The 27,391-nt window shown below is 48.4% G+C and overlaps 1 protein-coding gene across 3 annotated transcripts in view; it reads left to right on the top strand.

Moving 5' to 3' along the window:
* The window catches only part of fndc1 (fibronectin type III domain containing 1), a 291,318-nt gene that overhangs the window by 98,935 nt on the left and 164,992 nt on the right, over nucleotides 1-27,391 (top strand). The window lies entirely within an intron of this gene.

Genomic DNA, 27,391 nt, shown 5'->3' with positions numbered 1-27,391 from the left:
CCCCGGGACGTGGCGGGTCTCGGCGCCCCGGGACGTGGCGGGTCTCGGCGCCCCGGGACGTGGCGGGCCTCGGCGCCCCGGGACGTGGCGGGTCTCGGCGCCCCGGGACGTGGCGGGTCTCGGCGGGTCTCGGCGCCCCGGGACGTGGCGGGTCTCGGCGCCCCGGCCCCGGGACGTGGCGGGTCTCGGCGCCCCGGCCCCGGGACGTGGCGGGTCTCGGCGCCCCGGCCCCGGGACGTGGCGGGTCTCGGCGCCCCGGCCCCGGGACGTGGCGGGTCTCGGCGCCCCGGCCCCGGGACGTGGCGGGTCTCGGCGCCCCGGCCCCGGGACGTGGCGGGTCTCGGCGCCCCGGCCCCGGGACGTGGCGGGTCTCAGCCCCCCGGCCCCGGGACGTGGCGGGTCTCGGCGCCCCGGCCCCGGGACGTGGCGGGTCTCGGCGCCCCGGCCCCGGGACGTGGCGGGTCTCGGCGCCCCGGCCCCGGGACGTGGCGGGTCTCGGCGCCCCGGCCCCGGGACGTGGCGGGTCTCGGCGCCCCGGCCCCGGGACGTGGCGGGTCTCGGCGCCCCGGCCCCGGGACGTGGCGGGTCTCGCGCCCCGGCCCCGGGATGTGGCGGGTCTCGGCGCCCCGGCCCCGGGACGTGGCGGGTCTCGGCGCCCCGGCCCCGGGACGTGGCGGGTCTCGGCGCCCCGGCCCCGGGACGTGGCGGGTCTCGGCGCCCCGGCCCCGGGACGTGGCGGGTCTCGGCGCCCCAGCCCCGGGACGTGGCGGGTCTCGGCGCCCCGGCCCCGGGACGTGGCGGGTCTCGGCGCCCCGGCCCCGGGACGTGGCGGGTCTCGGCGCCCCGGCCCCGGGACGTGGCGGGTCTCGGCGCCCCGGCCCCGGGACGTGGCTGGTCTCGGCGCCCCGGCCCCGGGACGTGGCGGGTCTCGGCGCCCCGGCCCCGGGACGTGGCGGGTCTCGGCGCCCCGGCCCCGGGACGTGGCGGGTCTCGGCGCCCCGGCCCCGGGACGTGGCGGGTCTCGGCGCCCCTGCCCCGGGACGTGGCGGGTCTCGGCGCCCCGGGACGTGGCGGGTCTCGGCGCTCCGGGACATGGCGGGTCTCGGCGCCCCGGCCCCGGGACGTGGCGGGTCTCGGCGCCCCGGCCCCGGGACGTGGCGGGTCTCGGCGCCCCGGCCCCGGGACGTGGCGGATCTCGGCGCCCCGGCCCCAGGACGTGGCGGGTCTCGGCGCCCCGGCCCCGGGACGTGGCGGGTCTCGGCGCCCCGGCCCCGGGACGTGGCGGGTCTCGGTGCCCCGGCCCCGGGACGTGGCGGGTCTCGGCGCCCCGGCCCCGGGACGTGGCGGGTCTCGGCGCCCCGGCCCCGGGACGTGGCGGGTCTCGGCGCCCCGGCCCCGGGACGTGGCGGGTCTCGGCGCCCCGGCCCCGGGACGTGGCTGGTCTCGGCGCCCCGGCCCCGGGACGTGGCGGGTCTCGGCGCCCCAGCCCCGGGACGTGGCGGGTCTCGGCGCCCCGGCCCCGGGACGTGGCGGGTCTCGGCGCCCCGGCCCCGGGACGTGGCGGGTCTCGGCGCCCCGGCCCCGGGACGTGGCGGGTCTCGGCGCCCCTGCCCCGGGACGTGGCGGGTCTCGGCGCCCCGGGACGTGGCGGGTCTCGGCGCTCCGGGACATGGCGGGTCTCGGCGCCCCGGCCCCGGGACGTGGCGGGTCTCGGCGCCCCGGCCCCGGGACGTGGCGGGTCTCGGCGCCCCAGCCCCGGGACGTGGCGGGTCTCGGCGCCCCGGCCCCGGGACGTGGCGGGTCTCGGCGCCCCGGCCCCGGGACGTGGCGGGTCTCGGCGCCCCGGCCCCGGGACGTGGCGGGTCTCGGCGCCCCGGCCCCGGGACGTGGCGGGTCTCGGCGCCCCGGCCCCGGGACGTGGCGGGTCTCGGCGCCCCGGCCCCGGGACGTGGCGGGTCTCGGCGCCCCGGCCCCGGGACGTGGCTGGTCTCGGCGCCCCGGCCCCGGGACGTGGCGGGTCTCGGCGCCCCGGCCCCGGGACGTGGCGGGTCTCGGCGCCCCGGCCCCGGGACGTGGCGGGTCTCGGCGCCCCGGCCCCGGGACGTGGCGGGTCTCGGCGCCCCTGCCCCGGGACGTGGCGGGTCTCGGCGCCCCGGGACGTGGCGGGTCTCGGCGCCCCGGGACATGGCGGGTCTCGGCGCCCCGGCCCCGGGACGTGGCGGGTCTCGGCGCCCCGGCCCCGGGACGTGGCGGGTCTCGGCGCCCCGGCCCCGGGACGTGGCGGGTCTCGGCGCCCCGGCCCCGGGACGTGGCGGGTCTCGGCGCCCCGGCCCCGGGACGTGGCGGGTCTCGGCGCCCCGGCCCCGGGACGTGGCGGGTCTCGGCGCCCCGGCCCCGGGACGTGGCGGGTCTCGGCGCCCCGGCCCCGGGACGTGGCGGGTCTCGGCGCCCCGGCCCCGGGACGTGGCGGGTCTCGGCGCCCCGGCCCCGGGACGTGGCGGGTCTCGGCGCCCCGGCCCCGGGACGTGGCGGGTCTCGGCGCCCCGGCCCCGGGACGTGGCGGGTCTCGGCGCCCGGGACGTGGCGGGTCTCGGCACCCCGGCTCCGGGACGTGGCGGGTCTCGGCTCCCCGGCCCCGGGACGCGGCGGGTCTCGGCTCCCCGGCCCCGGGATGCGGCCTGCCCCCCACATGGTGATTCGTGCTCATAGCTCACCAATCTTTTTTACAACACCTTGTCTTCTCCGCTGTTCCTGGTGTCCATTTGCTCGTCAATTTAGTTTATACCCGCCCTGACCACATTCTTGAACAATAATTCTGGTCCCAGTTCTGTTTCTGTAATATCTTACATCTAAAGTGACCAATAAAAGTTAAAAATTAATTCAAACTTTTAGTTAATAGTTTGCAACTTCTCGTTGATAGAATGACACATAGAGTCATGGAGGTTTATAGCATGGAAACAGGTCCTTTGGCCTAACTTGTCCATGCCACCCTTTTTTTTTTAAACCATTCTAATCCCAATTGCCCGCATTTGGCCCATATCCCTCTATACCCACCGTACCCATGTAACTATCTAAATGCTTTTTAAAAGACAAAATTGTACCCGCCTCTACTACTACCTCTGGCAGCTTGTTCCAGACACTCACCACCCTCTGTGTGAAGACATTGCCTCTCTGGACACTTTTGTGTATCTCCCCTCTCACCTTAAACCTATGCCCTCTAGTTTTAGACTCCCCTATCTTTGGGAAAAGATATTGACTATCTAGCTGATCTCTGCCCCTCATTATTTTATAGACCTCTATAAGATCATCCTGAAGCCTTCTACGCTCCAGAGAAAAAAGTCCCAGTCTATCCAGCCTCTCCTTATAACTCAATCCATCAAGTCCCGGTAGCATCCTAGTAAATCTTTTCTGCACTCTTCCTAGTTTAATAATATCCTTTCTATAATAGGGTGACCAGAATTGCACACAGTATTCCAAGTGTGGCCTTACCAATGTCTTGTACAACTTCAACAAGACGTCCCAACTCTTGTATTCAATGTTCTGACCGATGAAACCAAGCATGCCGAATGCCTTCTTCACCACTCTGTCCACCTGTGACTCCATTTTCAAGGAGTTATGAACATGTACCCCTAGATCTCTTTGTTCTGTAACTCTCCCCAGCACCCTACCATTAACTGAGTAAGTCCTACCCTGGTTCAATCTACTAAAATGCATCACCTCGCATTTGTCTAAATTAAACTCCATCTGCCATTCGTCAGCCCACTGGCCCAATTGATCAAGATCCCGTTGCAATTGGAGATAACTTTCTTCACTCTCCACTTTGCCACCAATCTTAGTGTCATCTGCAAACTTACTAACCATGTCTCCTATATTCTCATCCAAATCATTAGTATAAATGGCAAATAACAGTGGACCCAGCACTGATCCCTGAAGTACACCGCTGGTCACAGGCCTCCAATTTGACAATCCACCCTCTGGCTTCTGTCAAGAAGCCAATTTTGTATCCATTTGGATACCTCACCCCGGATCCCGCGAGATTTAACCTTCTGCAACAACCTACCATGCGGTACCTTGTCAATGGTCTTGCTAAAGTCCATGTAGACAACATCAACTGCACTGCCCTCATCTACCTTCTTGGTTACCCCTTCAAAAAACTTGATGAAATTTGTGAGACATGATTTTCCACTCACAAAACCATGCTGACCGTCCCTAATCAGTCCTTGCGTCTCTAAATGCCTGTTGATCCTTTCTCTCAAAATACCTTCCAACAATTTACCCACCACAGATGTGAGGCTCACTGGCCTGTAGTTCCCAGGCTTTTCCCAGCAGGCTTTCCCCTGCAGCCCTTTTTAAACAAAGGCACAACATTTGCCACTCTCCAATCTTCAGGCACCTCACCCGTGACTATCGATGATTCACATATCTCGGCTCGGGGACCTGCAATTTCCTCCCTAGCCTCCCACAATGTCCTGGGATACACTTCATCAGGTCCCGGGGATTTATCTATCTTGATGCGCTTTAAGACTTCCAGCACCTCCTTCTCTGTAATATGTAACATCAAGGATTTCACATTTTAACAAGTTTGATGTAACAAATGACCAAAGTTCACTATTGGCTCAACACTATTTTCTTTTTTGTAGGCATCTTCTACTTTAAAGTATAGAGAGGAGCATTACCCTTTGATATTTATCATACATCACCCTCTCAATGGAATACAGTCTTTGGAGCAAGAGTGTCGAGTCTAGATGACCCTTCATCAGATCTAAGAACTTCTATGATTGCATGGGAAAGTGCTGTGGGCAGGGGTGTTGGGTGTGATGGAGTGGACAGGGTGCCCCAGAGAGAATGGTCCCTTTGGAATGCTGACAGGGGGACCTCCTCCTTGCTCACTGTCCCAGGTCCTAAACATCCCTTTCAGGTGATATAGCACTTCACATGCACCTCCTTCAGTCTGATCTATTGCATTTGCTGATCCCAATGCAGTCTACTCTACATTGGAGAGACCCAAAGCAGACTGGGTGACTGCTTTGCTGAACACCTTCGGTCCATCCACAAGCAGGACCCAGACCTTCCTGTCACTTGGCACTTCAATACACCACCCCATTGGAAGATGAGGTGCTGTTCTCTGGTCTCCTGTCCATATGTCCGTCCTTGGCCTTTTACAATGTTCTAGTGAACCCCAACGCAAACTGGAGGAACAGCACCTCATCTTCCGATGGGGCCTTCCGGACTAAATATTAAGTTCAACAACTTCAGAGCATGAACTCTCCCCTCCACCTTCACCCCATTTCCATTTATTTTATTTCATTTCACTTCGTCTCATTCATCCATTTTATCATCCTCCTTTCTCACTCCTATTTTTCCACTTCTCCGCTTTACCAAGTGATAACATTGTCTCCAGGTGCTTTCCTCAATTTTCAGAGTTTCTTAAATCCACCACTAACAAAAAGCCTATTGCGATGATTCTTCTTCCCCAGTCATGTCAGAATTAATCTTGCAGAATCCTTACAAGACTGAAGAGGCCTCTCTTTAACGAGAGGCCTTTTGCTTCTGCAAAGGTCACAAAGTTGAGCAGTATGTTATCTCTGCTGACCAAAACAACCTCTGTTGGTCTGTGATATTCATTAATTTGTATGATAGCCTGATTTCCTCTGCCACCTTCGCCATGGCAAAATGAAACACGCTAACCTTGTACCTAGGTAGAAATACTAATTAGCTATTTCTAATTCCCAATTTTCGTTAATCCTAGAAGTAAATGAACAGTTTACAGCACAGCTCTTCATAACCCAATACCAGCAACACTTCAGAAGGCTCAAAATCCTCCTCATTGTAAACTCAGAGACTGTTGCCAAGTATAAATATCATTCACCTTCATCTCAGTAAAACAACATGAACCTTCCTTTGATTTCTAGCAGTCAAACCATCCATTTTGGTAGATCAAACCAGGGCAGGACTTACTCAGTTAATGGTAGGGTGTTGGGGAGTGTTATAGAACAAAGAGATCGAAGGGTACAGGTTCATAGCTCCTTGAAAGTAGAGTCACAGGTGGACAGAGTGGTGAAGAAGACATTCGGCATGCTTGGTTTCATTGGTCAGAACATTGAATACAGGAGTTGGGACATCTTGTTGAAGTTGTACAGAGCATTGGTAAGGCCACACTTGGAATACTGTGTACAGTTCTGGTCACCCTATTATAGAAAGGATATTATTAAACCAGAAATAGTGCAGAAAAGATTTACTAGGATGCTCCCGGGACCTGATGGTTTGAGTTATAAGGAGAGGCTGGATAGACTGGGACTTTTTTCCCTGGAGCCTGGGAGGCATAGGGCTGATCTTATAGAGGTCCATAAAATAATGAAGGACATAGATCAGTTAGATAGTCAACATCTTTTCCCAAAGGTAGGGAATTCTAAAACTAGAGGGCATAGGTTTAAGGTGAGAGGGGAGAGATACAAAAGTGTCCAGAGGGAGCAATTTTTTCACAGAGTGGTGAGTGTCTGGAGCAAGCTGCCAGAGGTCCTGGCAGAGGCGGGGACAATTTTGTCTTTTAAAAAGCCTTTAGACAGTTACATGGGTAGAACATAGAACAGTACAGCACAGTACAGGCCCCTGGGCCCTTGACGTTGTGCCGAGCTTTGTCCAAAACCAAGATCAAACTATCCCACTGCCTATCATTCTGGTGTGCTCCATGTGGCTATCCAATAACCGCTTGAAAGTTCCTAAAGTGTCCAACTCCACTATCACAGCAGGCAGTCCATTCCACACCCCAACCACTCTGAGTAAAGAACCTACCTCGGACATCCCTCCTATATCTCCCACCATGAACCTTTATAGTTACGCCCCCTAGTAACAGCTACATCCACCCGAGGAAATAGTCTCTGAACGTTCACTCTATCTATCCCCCTCATCATCTTATAAACCTCTATTAAATCGCCTCTCATCCTCCTCCGCTCTAAAGAGAAAAGCCCTAGCTCCCTCAACCTTTCCTCATAAGACCTACCCTCCAAACCAGGCAGCATCCTGGTAAATCTCCTTTGCACTCTTTCCAATGCTTCCACATCCTTCTTATATTGAGGTGACCAGAACTGTACACAATATTCCAAATGTGGTCTCACCAAGGCCCTGTACAGTTGCAGCATAACCCCACGGCTCTTAAACTCAAACCCCCTGTTAATAAACGCTAACACACTATAGGACTTCTTCACGGCTTTATCCACTTGAGTGGCAACCTTCAGAGATCTGTGGATATGAACCCCAAGATCTCTCTGTTCCTCCACATTCCTCAGAACACTGCCGTTGACCCTGTAATCCACATTTAAATTTGTCCTCCCAAAATGAATCACCTCGCACTTAACAGGGTTAAACTCCATCTGCCATTTTTCGGCCCAACTCTGCATCCTATCAATGCCTCTTTGCAGCCTACAACAGCCCTCCACCTCATCCACTACTCCACCAATCTTGGTGTCATCAGCAAATTTACTGACCCACCCTTCAGCCCCCTCCTCCAAGTCATTGATAAAAATCACAAATAGCAGAGGACCCAGCACTGATCCCTGTGGTACACCGCTGGTAACTGGTCTCCAGTCTGAAAATTTTCCATCCACCACCACCCTCTGTCTTCTATGAGATAGCCAAATTTCCCTCTATCCCACACCTCCTTACTTTCTTCATGAGCCTACCATGGGGAACCTTATCAAACGCCTTGCTAAAATCCATGTATACGACATCAACTGCTCTACCTTCATCGACACACTTTGTTACCTCCTCAAAGAATTCAATCAAATTTGTGAGGCAAGACTTCCCCTTCACGAATTCGTGTTGACTATCCCGGATTAAGCTGCATCTTTCCAAATGGTCATAAATTCGATCCCTCAGGACCTTTTCCATTAACTTACCGACCACCGAAGTAAGACTAACCGGCCTATAATTGCCAGGGTCATTCCTATTTCCTTTCTGAACAGAGGAACAACATTTGCCACTCTCCAGTCCTCTGGAACTATCCCCGTGGACAGTGAGGACCCAAAGATCAAAGCCAAATGCTCTGCAATCTCATCCCTTGCCTCCCAAAGAATCCTAGGATATATCCCATCTGGCCCAGGGGACTTATCGATCCTCAGGTTTTTCAAAATTGCTAATTCATCTTCTCTCAGAACATCTGCCTCCTCCAGCCTATCAGCCTGTATCTCATACTCATCCTCAAAAACATGGCCTCTCTCCTTGGTGAACACTGAAGAAAAGTATTCATTCATCGCCTCTCCTATCTCTTCTGACTCCATGCACAAGTTCCCACTACCATCCTTGACCGGACCTTAACGCACCCTGGTCATTCTTTTATTCCTCACATAAGAGTAAAAAGCCTTGGGGTTTTCCTTGATCCGACCCGCCAAGGACTTCTCATGCCCCCTCCCAGCTCTCCCAAGCCCTTTTTTGAGCTCATTCCTTGCTACCTTGTACCCCTCAAGCGACCCAACTGAACCTTGTTTTCTCATCCTTACATACGCTTCCTTTTTCCTCTTGACAAGACATTCAACCTCTTTTGTGAACCATGGTTCCCTCACTTGGCCATTTCCTCCTTGCCTGACAGGGACATACCTATCAAGGACACGCAGTATTTGTTCCTTGAAGAAGCTCCACTTTTCATTTGTGCCTTTCCCTGACAGTTTCTGTTCCCGTCTTATGCTCCCTAATTCCTGCCTAATCGCATCATAATGACCCCTTCCCCAATTATAAGCCTTGCCCTGCTGTATGGCCCTATCCCTCTCCATTGCAATAATGAAAGTCTCCAAAGTGCTCTCCCACAAACAAATCTAACACTTGGCCCGGTTCATTACCCAGTCCCAAGTCCAATGTGGCCCCATCTCTTGGCCTACCCACATATTGTGTCAGGAAATCCTCCAGCACACACTGTACAAAAACTGCCCCATCCAAACTATTCGACCTATAAAGGTTCCAATCAATATTTGGAAAGTTAAAGTCCCCCATGACAACTACCCTGTGACCTCCACACCTATCCATAATCTGCTTAGCAATTTCTTCCTCCACATCTCTTACTATTTGGGGGCCTATAGGAAACTCCTAACAACGTGACCGCTCCTTTCCTATTTCTAACTTAGCCCATATTACCTCAGTAGGCAGATCCCCCTCAAACTGTCTTTCTGCAGCCGTTAAACTATCCTTGATTAACAATGCTACTCCTCCACCTCTTTTACCACCTTCCCTACTCTTACTGAAACATCTATACCCTGGAACTTCCAACAACCATTCCTGTCCCTGTTCTAACCATGTCTCCGTAATGGCCACAACATCGTAGTCCCAAGTACCAATCCACGCTCCAAGTTCACCTACATTATTCCGGATGCTCCATGCATTGAAGTAGACACACTTCAACCCACCTTCCTGTCTGCCGGTACACTCCTGCGACCTTGATACCGTCCTCAGTAACTCACTACACTCAACACTGGCTTCTGGACTACAGCTCGTTTTCCCATCCCCCTGACAAATTAGTTTAAATCACCCCGAAGAGCCGTAGCAAATTTCCCTCCCAGGATATTGGTGCCCCTCTGGTTCAGGTGCAAACCGTCCTGTTTGTACAGGTCCCACCGTCCCCAGAATGTGCTCCAATTATCCATGTAACTGAAACCCTCCCTCCTACACCATCCCTGCAGCCACATGTTTATCTGCACTCTCTCCCTGTTCCTCAACTCGCTATCCCGTGGCACCGGCAACAAACCAGAGATGACAACATGGTTTGTCTTGGCTCTCAGCTTCCACCCTAGCTCCCTAAATTCCTGTTTTAAATCCCCGTCCCTTCTCTTACCTCTGTCGTTGGTACCGATGTGTACCACGACTTGTGACTGTTCCCCCACCCCCTTAAGGATCCTGAAAACACGGTCCGAGACGTCACGGACCCTGGCACCCGGGAGGCAACATACCATCCGTGAGTCTCTTTTGCTGCTACAGAACCTCCTATCTGTCCCTCTAACTATTGAGTCCCCAATAACTATTGCTCTCCTGCTCTCCCCCCTTCATTTCTGAGCCACAGGGACGGACTCAGTGCTGGAGATCCGGTCACCGTGGCTTACCACTGGTGGGTCGTCCCCCTCAACAGTATCCAAAGCGGTATACTTGTTGTCGAGGGGAACGACCACAGGGGATCCCTGTACTGACTGCTTCCCCCCAGCCCCTCTCGCTGTCACCCATCTTCATTCTTCAGAGTAACTACATCCCTGAAGCTTCTATCTATGACCACCTCTGCCTCCCGAATGATCCGAAGTTCATCCAGCTCCAATTCCCTAACGCGGTTTTTAAGGAGCTGCAGATGGGTGCACCTCCCACAGGTGTAATGAGCAGGGACACTGACAGCGTCCCTCACCTCAAACATTCTGCAGGAGGAACATTGCACTGTCTTCCCTGCCATCTCCTCTAGATAACTTGCGGATAAAACGAGAAAAAGAAAGTGCTTTCCTGATATTCACTCATCCCCTTTAGGTTAAAGAAAAAAAAGCTTACCTGCTCTCACTCCGAGTCTTTTTTTTTTGGGTTAGAGGAGGGGGGAGGGTGGGATACACTGCACATATAGTGTATCGGGTTCCCTCCCCGTTCACATTTATTGGACAAAAACCTTCCCAGGCCTCTCTGTGGCCTACTTCCGGTTTCCTGCTGCACTGGGGAAAAAAAACTCCGACAAAAAGTAAGGTAAAAAATCAAACTCTCTTACCCTCAGCTCTCGCTCCCTCTCTGCTTGCTCCGGTCGAACAATGAGGTCGATACCTCTAAGGTAAGATGGATATAGAGGGATATGTGCCAAATGCAGGCAATTGGGAGTAGCTTGGTGGTTTAAAAAAAAAGGGCAGCATGGACAAGTTGGGCCAAAGGGGTTGTTTCCATGCTATAAACCTCAACGTCTCTATGACTCCAGGCTTATTGTCAGACAGACTTCAAAATAGGCCACATGACTCCCATTCATTTACCCTAAATTTGGAGTTATTGTCCTAAAATTCTTAGAAACTCAATTATTATAATGCCTCACCTTAAAGGATGAAAGATTTTATAAATACTATCCCAATAATATTCCATATACTTAAACAACCAATTTACAATTAATTTACTGCATACAGTGTGAGTAACATTCTCATCAGGTGTTGCCTAGTATGCTAAACTGCATCACAATGTTTAACCTGCATCAAACAAATATATGAAATAGTTTAGATTTAAAGTTGTCCAAGGGGTGATTTTAAAATCCCTCCTCTGAAATGATGTTTTGTTACTCGGCTCCTTTCTCATGCCAATTAAAGACCATTTTGTTTCAATGTCCTTGGTTAAAGCATGGCACAATTGAGTCAATCTGGGAAATGTTGGCAAAAGCAATATTGCTGATATCTGATAGTAACTCTGGGTTTTTTGATACCCATGATGTGGAGATGCCGGCGTTGGACTGGGGTAAACACAGTAAAAAGTTTAACAACACCAGGTTAAAGTCCAACAGGTTTATTTGGTAGCAAAAGCCACAAGCTTTCGGAGCCTTAAGCTCCTTCTTCAGGTGAGTGGGAATTCTGTTCACAAACAGGGCATATAAAGACACAAACCCAATTTACAGAATAATGGTTGGAATGCGAATACTTACAGCTAATCAAGTCTTAAAGGTACAAACAATGTGAGTGGGGAGAGCATTAAGACAGGTTAAAGAGATGTGCATTGTCTCCAGACAGGACAGCCAGTGAGACTCTGCAAGTCCAGGCAGGCTGTGGAAATATGCAGGTTTACGGGAAGGAGGAGGGGAAATGGTGGTAAGTGAATTGCTCATTTGGACAGCCAGTATAGATATGATGGGCTCAATGGCATCTTTCTGTCTAACAATTCTGTAAATCCGCTGAAGATATTTCAGCTAAGCAAACATCCGAGTTGTCTTTCTCCTGTTCAGACACAGGATATCGTTCTCCTGGTCAGGGTACCAGAGCAACCAGAGCAGAAACCCAAAAGCATGTTATGAAACCCAACTAGACTCCAACAGTTTTTCTATTTAGCATTAGTGTGCTGATGAGGTGTTTCATTACAGATGTGATACCATTGACCCACTGGGAAGCTTTTATCAAAAACAAACTTTATTTAACAATACAATTTAACTATAACAAATGAATTAGCTTAACCGTTTTAAAATAAAACTCTGTGTTTTCCCTGCAAGCTTAGCTCTGCCCATTCACATGACCCTGCCTTTGTTACTGTCTGTGTGGAGCTTGCACGCTCTCCTCGTGTCTGCGTGGGTTTCCTCCGGGTGCTCCGGTTTCCTCCCACAGTCCAAAGATGTGCGGGTTAGGTTGATTGGCCATGCTAAAATTGCCCCTTAGTCTCCTGAGATGCATGCGTAGGTTAGAGGGATTAGTGGGTAAAATATGTAGGGATATGGGGGTAGGGCCTGGGTGGGATTGTGGTCGGTGCAGACTCGATGGGCCGAATGGCCTCTTTCTGTACTGTAGGGATTCTATGATTAATCAAAGCCCTATTTTGAAACCCCAGGGGAAAAAACAAAATTAAGAAATGCATTAACTCAGGTTAAATCAAACACATCCCTAATTAAAATCAATCGTTAGACTCCATTCTCAGCATCTGAGCTGGCTGGTGCAGGCAAATTGGCACCGTGAAAAACAGAGTTGAATTGTAAACGTACCCCTCATAAGAAATATGGTATGAATACATTTCATGAATCACACCCTTCATTGCATTAAGAACTTTGTTGTGATTATGTTTATGTTCTGACAAAAATTCTTGATTTTCTTTCTTAATTATCTCTCACACTTTTATGCATTCTTTGTTTTCCTTCTCCCCATTTGACATGAACTTTGTCCCAATTCTTTCTGAGCAAGTGTCACAGGTGCTTCTTTTTGGAATTATATTTTCCACTCCAGAACTTTAATGTGGGTTCATAATTCTACTGTACCAGTATTAGCTGCCAATAAATCCTTTTGTGTCAAAGCACTGTTCTTTAGTTGTCCATCAGCCTGGGGCACTGCTGCTGTATTATGTTTTGACACCTGTGACTTAAGATCTGCAGGCATGTTCGAAACAGATTCAGTTTGTTTGCATTTAACTTTAACTTTGCTGCCAGTCAGAGGTTTTAAGCGTTCTTCACTCTCAAAACTCTGAACATTTTGTTCTTTGGTAGCATTAGTGGAAACAATACTTTTTACAGCTGGATTACAAATAGTTCCTGATTCTTTAAATACATTGTCAATTTCAGTAGACTTGCCTCCCATCCCAGGAGATGCTAACACCTTACCCCTCTCAAGGCCACTCTGAGTATTAAATCAACATTGTTAATAGGCAATTCATACACTACTGCAACTACCTGTATTACAGACCCATTGACAAAGGCTGTTTAAATTCACTTTAGTTTCACGTTGTTTATATCTTAAAGACTTGATTAGCTGTAAGTATTCGCATTCCAACCATTATTCACGTAAATTGAGTCTGTGTCTTTATATGCCCTGTTTGTGAACAGAATTCCCACTCACCTGAAGAAGGGGCTTGGAGCTCCGAAAGCTTGTATGGCTTTTGCTACCAAATAAACCTGTTGGACTTTAACCTGGTGTTGTTAAACTTCTTACTAAATTCACTTTACACATTAATATAGGTGAACAATTTCCAGTAAAAGCCTGTTTTCTGTTTTGTGAATACAGTACTCTGGGGAAAAATTCTCACATTTTGTCAACATCAAGCTTCAAACCAAACCTGTGTCTATCCCAAGGATAATCTTTTCAGGTTCAAGTTACTTCACCCTTAAATGCACAATTCCCATAATCCTTTACGTTCACCTCACATCGACTAAATATATTAGATGTAAATTGTTTTTTCACCAGCTCCACCTACTGATAACATTCTCTACAGAAACACCAGACACACTCAAAAGCTGCTAGCTTTGGTCTTTACTTCCAGCAGTCTGCTTTTACATGTCCTGACTTATGGCAATAAGTATATGTTGATCTTCTTGAGTCAACCCAGTTCTCTATATTTTACTATTTTGAGGATCATCTGTCCTTTTATTTCTGCCATCTCCTCGTGATCATTAGTATCATGTTCATTAATAACTAGTTTATCTCTCCAGCTTCTCTGTGTGAACCTTATTTTGAAAGGAATACTATTTTAAATGCTTCCAGTAACATCCTTCTAAGGTTTTCAAACCTTTGCTCCAACTTCATTGGTCTATACCATTGATCAAAGACCATTGGGGTGATCTTATGGTTGCACCCTGCTGGCTGATGGGTGGGGTGAGTCGGTAATATTGCAAGAGAGCCGAGAAATCAGGCTCTTGTCCAATTTGTTACCTCTCATGATCTTGCCGGCATCGGATTTCCGGCACAATCAACCTTGTGCCCATTTCTGGCACGTGGCTGAATAAACTATTTAAATTTATTTTAAATCTCATTTAAGTGTGATTAGCAAGCCCAGGACAGAATCATCAGGACTCACTTATGCCTGTGTGGCTTCGCTGGGGAGGTTTTCTCCAGCGAGGATCACGTATTGTCCCCCATCAACTGAGTCCAGACGTGATGGCCTCCCCTGTAGAAGGTGAGACCATAGACTAAAGGGATAAATGAGCAAGAGACACGTCAAATGTTGTAACAAAATAGTAATATTAAAGACACTAATGAGGTGACGAAACTGCACACAGTGTACTCAAGTTGTGGCCTAACTGATGTTTTATATAGTTCCAGCATAACCTCCCTGCTCTTAAAGTTTATGATGTGGAGATGCCGGCGTTGGACTGGGGTAAGCACAGTAAGAAGTCTCTCAACACCAGGTTAATGTCCAACAGGTTTATTTGGTAGCACAAGCTTTCGGAGTGTCACTCCTTCTTCAAGTGAGTGAGGAGTTGTGTTCACAAACAGGGCATATATAGACACAAACTCAATTTACAAGATAATGGTTGGAATGTGAGTCTTTACAGGTAATCAAGTCTTAAAGGTACAGACAATGTGAGTGGAGAGAGGGTTAAGCACAGGTTAAAGAGGTGTGTATTGTCTCCAGCCAGGACAGTTAGTGAGATTTTGCAAGCCCAGGCAAGTCGTGGGGGTTACAGATAGTGTGACATGAACCCAAGATCCCGGTTGAGGCCGTCCTCATGTGTGCGGAACTTGGCTATCAGTCTCTGCTCAGCGATTCTGCGTTGTCGTGTGCCGTTCTCCAAGGTGGTCTTCACGATAACGCAGTTTGTGAACACAACTCCTCACTCACCTGAAGAAGGAGTGACACTCCGAAAGCTTGTGCTACCAAATAAACCTGTTGGCCTTTAACCTGGTGTTGTGAGACTTCTTATTGTGCTTAAAATTCATGCCTTGGCTAATAAAGGGAAGGATTCCATATGCCGCCTTAACCACCTGCTACTTATACTATCAATACAGTTGACAGTATTAATACGGAATGTCCACAGAGAAAATGTCCTACTCCGAGCAGAACCAGGGCTAAATAATGTTAAAATAGTAAAACCAAGGGTAAAAAGGTACAATAAAATCTTAGCCATTGTAGCCACAGAATTTACCATAGACTAAAAAGGTTAATGAACAAAAGACATGTCAAATAGTCATTCATTACATTTCCTTCTCCATTTGATATGTTGTAGCAAATTATTAAAGGCATTGAAAGAGTAAATTTAAAAAAGAAATATTCAACAATACGAAAACAGCAACAAAGTACTGTTTAAAAAATTAAAAAGAGTTTTAAAAAGCAAAAATAATGGTCCATAAATATCTGTAACATTTTGATAGTTTATAATAATGTGAGTCTGGTAGTTTGCTCAGCAAACATTTTGAAATTGGAAATGTTAAGGAATTTCATTAAAGTGTCATTTTGTTTGTACCATTCCAATGGGCACCAATTACGATTCCGAAGAACTTGATATTGTGGCCCCGGTCAATTTGACAACCATCTTCGTGAGATGTTCATGTTTGTCAGTCTTCTCTTTCCATGCTTTTCCAAGTGAAACGTTATTATCTCCATACCAGACAGTTACATCCACTACGGCCACATTATCTCCTTTACAGATTAAGATGTCAGGTTTAAATAGGCGATTATCCTCGGTTCTTAAAAGGGGTTCCATTAAAATTTTTAAATGGTATTTTAAAACTTTCTGTTTTATAAGGTGTCAAATTTTATTATGCCTAAAAATATGGGCATTCTTCATATATGAACAATAGCTGAAAATATGGCCTATCATTTATTAGCCATATTTCATGGGAACTGCCATCCCAAAGGCAAAGTAGTATTTAGTAGAATAGGCATTGCACCATAATAACACTGTGTTGATAAAATTCAACTCTTTAAATCAATTAAAATGTAGCCAGTGATTAGATATGAGGTCATCAATAAAATAATATGTTCCAATTCCCTGATGTTTTAAATTTGCCACCTGTAAGCCTCAAATTGGCACCACTTTAAAATAATATCCTCATCTGGACCTCCGGAAGCAATAATCACAGATCTTCATAGGCCTCTATTTCCTGAATGACTCCAAGACTCCTCATTTGGTGTCCAAATCAACACCACAGAATCAAAAGGAGGCTGAGACTAAAGGATCAGAACTTAATATAAAAGCTTTTAGTATTTTAAAAATGGCAATAGGAACCTCCGATTGTAGTTCAGGCAGTCTAAACCCACCATCCCTATTTCTAACATTTAAAATGCCTTCGGCAATCTCTTTAGGGAAATGTAAAATATCTGCATTTTTTTTACCATATTGTCAAGCACGATTAAAATGCTTTATGATGATTTGACTAAAATTAAATGATAAAAGCATGGTACAAAGTTTGTTTTTAAAATGTTAAATAGTTGGGAGGGTTTTAGCGGGCTAGCCATTAGATTATCAATCCATCCTTGCAACTTTGTTTCCCAGGAATTTTCTTTCAGGACCAATCTGTGGGTCGATATTACCTGGTTCATTATAATTAATTGGCACCCCTTTTATTTGCCATGCCTCTGCATTATTAAGAAGATTTATTTTCTTTGATAACATAAAGAATCCTGCCATTTTCCTCAGATTAATCTCTAATCCGGTATAGGTACAAAATTTCTCTACTATACCAAGGTTTCTTTGCATCCCTTTATGGAAGTTGCTAAGTACTGCAATACCGTCAGCAAAAGCAAGGGACATAATTAAAATCTTATTATAGCCTCAGGATATTAAACAGTCTTCACCAAATATAATTTAAAGAACAAAGCAAACTATCCGTAACAATAACTAACAAAAGGGGGGAAAGCAGATCACCTTATTTATCATAGAATCCCTACAATACAGAAGGAGGCCATTTGGCCCATCGAGTCTACACCGACTCTCCAATAGAATGTCTTACCCAGATCCACCCTCTGCCCTATTCCCATAATGCATTTACCGCACTAATCCCACAACCTACACACCTTAACACTAAGGGACGATTTAGCATGGCCAATCTGCCTAACCTACACATCTTGGGACTTTGGGAGGAAACCAGAGCACCTGGAGGAAACCCAATCAGAAATGGGGAGAACATGCAAACTCCATATAGACAGACACCCAAGGCCGAAATTGAACCCGGGTCCCTGGCACTGAGAGGCAGCAGTGCTAATCACTGTGCCACTATGCTGCCCCTTTCGATTGGGCAGAGGTTATTTTTATCATTCCCTACTTTAATGTAAGTATAGAGACCCGAATACAAATTCTCAATCTAACCATTTCCTTGGGTGATCCCATTCCTTTCAAATTTTGAATTATTTATGTGTGGTTGATGGAATCAAAAGCTTTAGCTAAGTAGGTGGCACAGTGGTTAGCACTGCTGCCTCACAGCGCGAGGGACCCAAGTTCGATTCCCAGCTTGGGTCACTGTCTGCGTGGAGTTTGCACATTCTGCCCGTGTCTGCGTGGGTTTCCTCTGGGTGCTCCGGTTTCCTCCCACAGTCTGAAAGACGTGCTGGTTAGGTGCATTTACCTGAACAGGTGCCGGAGTGTGGCGACTAGGGGAAGTTCACAGTAACTTAATTGCAGTATTAATATCAGCCTTACTTGTGACTAAAAACTTTAAATAAATCGAACCCCAAGATTTTTCTTATTTATTTTTGCCCCTTTGTAACAATTATTTAGAATGGCAATATTCTCATAACATCCAGATTTTCTAGCAATGAAATCCCTTTGACTATTACTGAGAATAACCACTTTGTTTAAATGATTACTAACAATTTTAGTAAATGCCCTCAGTAATATGCATCCAATTGTTAGTGACCTTCAATTATTCATATTTTGCAAGGCGTCCTCATCATCTGACTTTGGTATTGATATAGTTCTGGCTATTTTAACTGAATAAGAAGTCTCTCAACACCAGGTTAAGAAGTCTCACAACACCACAACCTGGTGTTGTGAGACTTCTTACTGTGCTCATCCCAGTCCAATGCCGGCATCTCCACATCATGGCTATTTTAACTGAATCAGGTACCACTCCAGTCAATAGCCACATATTATACATTTTAGCTATCGCACCAGGATGTCTATTATAGCATTTTATTAAATCCCCAATTGTAATTTTATAGAGCTCTGGTGCTGTCTCTTGTTTAAATAGATTCAGAATGTCTAGTGCTTCAAAATCTTTTATCGCACTCATCAATGCTTTGTCATTAGCCTTGCCTTTGAATTCACTAAATTTGTCAATATCAGACCAATCATTTACACAAGTTAACCGTTTGGTAAAATATTTTTCTTATTCGGAAATAAACAAGGGGCACTTCGATTGTTGCAGACCCCCCAACAATCAACTGTCAAGCCAGGGCCTTCCTATTGAATTTTTGTGTTGTCATATATAGGTATTTTTTCAGTGCTCTAAGTTTTAAGGCCCCACTATTTTTATCTTAAATCTTAATTAGTTCATGTTTATTTTTATTTTTAATATCTTTAGTGATACAAACTTCCCTGAATTCTGAATTAATCAATTTGTTAAATAAGCCCTTGCTTTTATCATTTATTTCTACTTTATTGCAACCTTTATCATCCTGTTTTATCAATTCTAAAATGGAGTCCACCATCTTTCCTAAATTAGTCACTTCATTACGATGAGTATAATCAGGATTCCTTGACCTCTTCTTGTTAAACTATAAATTAATTGGCCTTCCGTTATTCAGTTGATTACTAACCACTTCCCCCACATTTATGTCCAAAGAATTTGGGTTCCATTTATCGGAATTATCCTGTATATTGTCACCATGTATCTTGGATTTATTGACTGACTCCCTTAACTTACTAACCTCAACCATTGTTTGTTTATCCGATATTTGTTTATTAGTTTTAGTTTTTAGACTCTGCAATTTTAACATGAATATTCTTGCAGCCTTGAAACTTGAGTTCTAACTGGTCCTCTCTGGTCCATGAGGAGCTGTTTGTAATAGCTATTTTCTGCCCTATCAGTTCTATTTTTAGGTGGGAGGGAAGGGGGAAACTCTGCTGGGGGCGGTCCCAATATCCATGGGGTGTGGCAGGAGATCTCCCAGTCCACTGGGAGGTCAAGGCACCTGCGCAATAACACCCCTAGAGCTCAGCAACCGGCTTCACAAAACAAGTCTGAAACATTCCTGTTTTCTCGCTCATTGGACACTTCGAATTTTTTTTTCATAAAATTCGACCCTTACATTTTTGGGGAAAATTCCGCCCAATGTTTCCTGGTTTGCATCTAATTGTCCTGACAAAATAGTTAAACATCCTATTTACTATAATAATAGCCTTGTAAGATTGGTCGCAGATCTTAATGAATCATGCACAGTATCTTCCATGCCCTTTACCCACTAAACATAATATTTCATACTGTGTTCATGCTTAGAATTGTCCTATTATAGTGTATCTCAATATATATGTGTATGCATTGTCTGAAAATGTGTCCAATGTATAAATATGTTAGCCAAGGACCCACGGTATAAAATGGGAGTCCAGTGGAACAGTGACTCAACAATGTACCTCAGTTTGCATTCAAATTTGGGCTCATATTAATATTTCATAGGACAATGAAGAGTAGAACAGATTATCCAAGGAAGATATATGGTGCAAAGATAAAATCTTAGGTGCAAATGTAGTTCAAATGTTATTGTCAGAAAAATCACAAATTTCCAAAGTAATTCAAGTGCCTGAGGACAGTTAAAAAGGCCAATAATAACTGAAAATTTAGAACTTGGCAAAAAAAGAACTGCAATTAATAATAAAGAGAAAACTACAAACATTCTGATGCACCAACTCAATATGGGTAGCTGCAATATTCCACCTTATGGAACATGGACCAGACACATCCTGTGACTCCTAATGATTCAGTGCTGAGTAAGAAAAGAGTTTTATCAAACCCATGTTTTATTGCTTCATATCTTATAATATTACATTGTGTAAGACAAAAACACATCTACAGCCCTTTAAACACAAGTAAATATTGATAAACCATAACTTACTACTTTTGAACAAGATCAGCTTTCACGTGTTCAAAAATTGACAAAGTCCAATTCCGATCATATCAAATTAATTTCCATTCCAACATAAATTAAATAAAAGTCTTGCCCTTTTATTTCCACAGATGATTCTTCCACATCAACATTAATGGGTTCAGATAGCAGCAAGCCATTAGGATCTTGGAGGAGTTGTCTGCCAAAGATGAAGAGCTGATGTGGCTGTGGAAAGGGTGGAGATTGAAGGGGTCAAAACATGAGCCTAGAATGTAAATACTGTGGTGATATAAACAGGGCCTAGTGATGCACCACTGATTGACGCAAAGACTAGGTGTTGCGAAACAACAGGCTTTTATGAACAAGAACAGAAGCACTCCCAAACCAATGGCTAACCCGAACTGAGGCAAAAGGGGTGGAGAGCAGCCACCTTTATACCCCGAGGAGGGTGGAGCCCTGGATTGAGGCAGCAGGGGCATGCACAGGCATATCCCATATACAGACAGTGTTACAGTGGTTCACCACATTCACCCCCTGTTTAAAAAAGAGTTCGGCGGGGGCGAGGTGGTGGAACGACAGTCACAAGTTATTGATTCAAGTTACAAGTTCAGTCTCTCCGGGGGCTTGATCTGCCGCTGCGACCGCCGCAATGTCAGCCATGGTGCCGGTTCAGGAGGCCGCGGTGATGGGTCAGACGCTAGTCCATAACCGGTGAAGCTGTCCGTAGCGCCTTCAGACTGCCGGGTGTGTGGAGGCTGCTCCTGGGGCTCAGGCGTGCCGTACCCGGGGGCTAAATGAGCATGCTGCGACTCTGGTGCATCATGGGCAACGTTGGGAGCTGGGGGTGAGGGGCTGTGGGACGTAGTACGGTCACAAATGGAGACTGTGTCCTCCCGCCCATTGGGATACGCCACATAGGCGTATTGGGGGTTGGCATGGAGGAGCCGGACCATTTCGACCAGGGGGTCCGACTTATGGGTCCGCACGTGCTTCCGGAGCAGGACAGGGCCAGGGGACGTCAGCCACGACGGTAGTGAGGTCCCCGAGGAGGACTTCCTGGGGAAAACAAACATTCGTTCATGAGGGGTGGCGTTGGTAGCCATGCACAGTAGTGACCTAATTGAGTGTAGCGCATCAGCGAGGACCTCTTGCCAGCGGGAGACTGGAAGACCCTTAGACCGGAGAGCTAATAAAACGGCCTTCCAGACTGTCGCATTCTCCCTCTCCACCTGTCCGTTCCCCCTGGGGTTGTAGCTGGTGGTCCTACTCGAGGCTAAGCCTTTGGAGAGTAGGTACTGGCGCAGCTCGTCACTCATAAAAGAGGAACCCCGGTCGCTATGAATATAGCTGGGGAAACCAAACAGGGTGAAGAGGCTGTGCAGGGCCCTGACGACTGTGGCCGAGGTCATATCCGGGCAGGGAATAGCAAAGGGGAACTGCGAATACTCATCACCGATGTTGAGGAAGTATACATTGCGGTCAGAAGAGGGGAGGGGCCTTTGAAGTCCACGCTCAGGCGTTCGAAAGGGCGGGTGGCTTTGATGAGGTGCGCTCTGTCTGGCTGGTAGAAGTGCAGCTTGCACTTCGCGCAGACTTGGCAGTGCCTGGTTACAGACCTGACTTCCTCAATGGAATATGGCAGGTTCCGGGCCTTGATGAAATGGAAGAACCTGGTCACCCCCGGGTGGCAGAGGTCATCGTGGAGGGTCTGTAACCGGTCTAGGTTCGTGCTGGCACAGGTCCCCCGGGTCAGGGCGTCTGGGGGCTCATTGAGCTTCCCAGGCCGGTATAAAGTGTCGTAATTGTAGGTGGAGAGCTCGATCCTCCACCTCAAAATCTTATCGTTGTTGATTTTGCCCCGCTGCGCGTTACTGAACATAAAGGCAACGGACCGTTGGTCCGTGAGCAGGGTGAACCGTTTGCCAGCTAAATAGTGGTGCCAGTGCCGCACAGCCTCCACGATGGCTTGTGCCTCTTTTTCGACAGAGGAGTGTTGAATTTCAGGGCCCTGGAGGTTGCGCGAGAAGGTGGCCACGGGTCTGCCCGCCTGGTTAAGAGTGGCGGCTAGGGCAAAATCAGATGCATCGCTCTCCACCTGGAACGGGATGGATTCGTCTACAGCGTGCATCGTGGCCTTCGCGATATCCGTTTTGATGCGGTCAAAGGCCAGCCGGGCCTCCGCCGCAAGAGGAAAAGATGTGGATTTGATGAGCAGACGGGCTTTGTCCGCATAATTGGGGACCCACTGGGCGTAGTATGAGAAGAAGCCCAGACATCGCCGCAGTGCTTTGAGGGTGGTGGGGAGGGGAAGATCCAGGAGGGGACGCATGCGGTCGGGGTCGGGGCCGATGACCTCGTTCTCCACAACATAACCAAGGATGGTGAGGTGGCGCGTGCGGAATACACACTTCTCCTTATTGTAGGTCAGGTTAAGGAGTGCCGCAGTGTGGAGGAATTTTTGGAGGTTGGCGTCGTGGTCCTGCTGATCGTGGCCGCAGATGGTGACGTTATCCAGGTACGGGAAGGTGGCCCACAACCTGTTCTGGTCCACCATTTGGTCCACCTCATGCTGGAAAACCGAGACCCCGTTGGTGACGTCTAAGGGGACCCGATGGAAGTGGTAGAGATGGCCATCCGCCTCGAAGGCAGTGTATTCATCATCATAGAAATCATAGAAACCCTACAGTGCAGAAGGAGGCCATTCGGCCCATCGAGTCTGCACCGACCACAATCCCACCCAGGCCCTACCCCCACATATTTTACCCGCTAATCCCTCTAACCTACGCATCCCAGGACTCTAAGGGGCAATTTTTAACCTGGCCAATCAACCTAACCCACACACCTTTGGACTGTGGGAGGAAACCGGAGCACCCGGAGGAAACCCACGCAGACACGAGGAGAATGTGCAAACTCCACACAGACAGTGACCCGAGCCGGGAATCGAACCCGGGACCCTGGAGCTGTGAAGCAGCAGTGCTAACCACTGTGCTACTGTGCCGCCCATTGGCGGTCTTCTGGGTATTGGCGGTCTTCTGGGCGGATAGGGAGCTGTGGTATGCAGACTTCAAATCAATGGTGGAGAACACCCGATATCGTGCAATCTGATTGACCATGTCAGATATGCGGGGAAGGGGATACGCGTCCAGCTGCGTGTATCGGTTGATGGTCTGACTGTAGTCAATGACCATGCGAAGTTTCTCCTCAGTCTTGACAACCACCACTTGGGCTCTCCAGGGACTGGTACTGGCCTCAATGATCCCCTCCCCCAGGAGGCGTCGCACCTCGGACTTGATGAACGCTCTATCTCCAGCGCTGTACCGTCTGCTTTTGGTGGCAATGGGCTTGCAGTCGGGGGTGAGGTGCTCAAAGAGCGAGGGAGGGGCGACTTTGAGGGTCGAGAGACCACAGGTGGTGCGCGGTGGCTGGTCTGTTAGCTGTGGATTTTGGACGGAGATTGGGGGAATAGGCCCATTATATACCATAGTGACGCTCCCAAGGTGGCACATGAAATCTAGCCCCAGTAGTACGGCAGCGCAGAGCTGTGGCAGCACGAGGAGTCTGCACTTCTCGTACACCGTGCCCCGTACAGTCAGATTCGCTACACAGTCCCCGAGGACATTCACTGACCGGGACGTCGAAGCCATAGAGATTGATTGCTGCATTGGCAGTACTGGCAGTGCGCAGCGCCTCACCGTGTTAGGGTGGATGAAACTCTCCGTACTCCCACTGTCAAATAAGCAGTTAGTAGTGTGGCCGTTTACCTTGATGTCCATCATCGACCAGGCGAGCTGGTGAGGCCTGGACTGGTCCAACGCGACCGAGGCCACTGTTGGGTTAGGCGATGTGGTGGACGGTTCCCAAAATGGCAGCCCCCGTAACTCGGCTGACGTTACCCAAGATGGCGGCCTCCGTGGGTCGCACGCGGCCGCTGGTGTCCAAAATGGCGGCACCCGCGGATTGCACCCGGTCGATGGCTTCGAAGGCAGTCCCTCCCGCAGATCGCACGCGCCGATCTTGCCCTGAAAACTTTCAGGTAATGACCCTTCTTACCGCAGCCAGAGCAGATCGCATCTTTTGCCGGGCAGCGTCGTCGTGGGTGCTTCTCCAGGCTGCAGAAGTAGCACCTCGGGCCTCGGGACTGCCACAGTGGCCAGTTCGGCTTCGGAGCGGGGCGTGGCGTAGGTTTGCGGCCCTCCCGGGTACAGCGATGGCTGCGGTCGCGGTGTCCACGGTGCGCCCTCGTGGTCGGGGGTGTAGGCCTCGAGGTTCCGGAACACTACCTCCAGTGAGCCGGCAAGTTCCACAGTTTTCTTCAGGTCCAGCCCACCTTGTTCCAGCAGACGCTGCCGGATATAGGTCGACCTGATGCCCGCAACAAAGGCATCTCTGATCAGGTCGTCGGCGTTTTGGGCGGCTGAAACGGCCTTGCAGCTGCAGGCTCTGCCGAGTGCACGCAGTTCGCGCAGGAATTGCTCAGTCGATTCCCTGGGCTGCTGTCTGCGAGTGGCCAGCAGGTGTCTGGCGTAGACCTCGTTCGGCTGCCGGTTGTACTGGCTCTTGCGGAGATCGAGTGCCTCCTGGTAGGTCTCTGCGTCTCGGATCAGCGTGAAGACGTGAGCGCTGACGCGGGCGTGGAGCACATGCAGTTTGTCGATGTCTGTTACGACGACGGAGGAGGAGGCGATGAAGGTCTCAAAACAGCGCAGCCAGTGATCAAAAGAATTAGAGGCGCCGACTGCCTGCGGATCCAGATCCAATTTGTCAGGTTTCAGGAGTTGCTCCATTTCAAAAATCTTGTTAATAAAATTGATGCACCATTGATTCACGCAAAGACGAGATGTTGCGGAACAACAGGCTTTTATTAACAAGAACAGAAGCACTCCCAAACCGATGGCTAACCCGAACTGAGGCAAAAGGGGCGGAGAGCAGCCATCTTTATACCCTGAGGAGGGCGGAGCCCTAAATTGAGGCAACAGGGGCGTGTCCAGGCATATCCCATATACAGACAGTATTACAGTGGTTCACCACACCCAGTTTTAAGGCTGATAAAATTGGATATCCTAAATTAAAGAATTGGGCAGATTAAAATCAAACACAGTCAAACCTCAGGCAGGCCAATTATACAAATACACAAATGTGTCTGGGCCTGACCCATCAACCACCTATCAAAGGTCGTTACACTCTACTGATACTTAGCAGGAGATCATTGCACCCCATTGAAATGCACCGGCCTATTGTTAGAAGCCCAGATTGGGCCAGACTTTCCGTCACCAAAAGTTCCTGCAAATACTTGTAAGTAACAGCATGGAGATGGGACACCTGGGGGCGGACCCTGGTGTCCTGTCAGGCAGACATCAAGAAACCCACTGGGTCTTGGAACCCCCTCCTGGGACCTCATTGGCCGGAAGCCAGAGAAGTTTCTGGAAAGGCAAGCAGGCTGGGGGATAAAGGGACACACTTTGAGACACACAGCAGCGAAGACTCAACAGGGGAGACGACCTTGACCATTCGGAAGACTGACCAGAGAAGGGAGGAAGGAAGAAGCTGCCATCGAGACTCACCTTCGTGACGACGGACCAGAGGGACTCAGAGAATCGGGCCTGCAGTTTAACCAAACCATCTTGCGGGTAGTATACTTGAATCTGGGGTATCCTCTTGTTTTATGTGGGTAATTTAAGGGTTAATAGTGTTGATATTAATAAACTTGTTGAACCTTTACTTGTGTTTGTCCTTTGTCCATCTTGCAAATAAGGACACCGGGGTAAAACCTTAGAGTAAGCAAACTGGTCGAAAGTATCTGAGAATTAACAGGTACAACAATACACAATGGGATACCTCACTTTTAGGTATCAACAGAAAGAATTGGGATAATTCAGCCACTGGTAATCTATATGATACTGGAAGGGGAGTGCAAACAGTTATCAAAATTGTTATAACTATAGGCTATAGTTTTTCAAGCACAGTATCCTGCTCATACTTGAGAGAGTCCACTGTTCTCTTTTATAGTATGTGAAGCTTTTCCATGAACACCTCCTTTGTATCAGATATAAATCACTTTAAGGGGAAGGAGGCTACTGTGACCTATACACTTCTCCATCTGGACATTTTCAAGTATTTGACATGATAATTTCTTGGAAAACTCCTGAAAACACCTGAAAAGAGTCAACAAAAATAGTGTACTTATTGCAGGTTTGATTTTCTAAATTTATCTCGTATCTCAAAATTGTTACGCAATTACAGGCACAGCTCTTGGCAACTTTGATTTCTATGTAGCAATATTTTAGCATCTGAAAATATTAGATTCATGTGCCACTTGTTATTCAATATCTATTTAAATGTTTTGTAGATGAGCAGGAAAAGGACAATCCAGATTTACTTAAATTCTGTTTAGAATAAATTATTTCTATTATTCACTTATTTGACATCTCTCTCTCTGCTCTGATGCCTTTCCTTGTACATTTTCTTTATATGTTGCAAATAAACTTCTGTTTCAACATGAATAGGTTGAGAAATCATGTGTCACTTGTTTTCTTCTTTTCCTCTTGCTCGCATATGTTTTAATATTACATTTTCTATTTATGCTTTGAATTACAAAATTTTGTAAATAAATATTATTTGTCATAACTAAGAATTTACATAAGGAGAGGTTAAGATGCTGCTTTTATGTTGCTCAGTAATGTGAGTTTTATTATAAATGTTGACACTAATGTATGCAAGATTTGCTGTTTTGCTGCTATTTAAATTGGTTAAAATGAATTATTATATGAGTGCTCTGTACAAAATACATTTCGACTCTAATGAGGATGTGGTGAAATTAATTACAACTTATTCCAAGTGATTTTCTTTTTGTTCCACCTCATCAATTATTGATTTTCATTCCCCCCCCAACGATCATTCCAATTTTCTGAAGGCAATGACTTTTGCTAGTTTGTGCTACAGGTTATTTAACTGTTGTGAGTAATAT

This window comes from Mustelus asterias, chromosome 15 (assembly GCF_964213995.1).
Source record: "Mustelus asterias chromosome 15, sMusAst1.hap1.1, whole genome shotgun sequence".
In the NCBI taxonomy this organism is placed as follows: Eukaryota; Metazoa; Chordata; class Chondrichthyes; order Carcharhiniformes; family Triakidae; genus Mustelus; species Mustelus asterias.
Note: the sequence above shows the minus strand (reverse complement) of the source record. Positions and strands in the feature narration are given on the sequence as shown.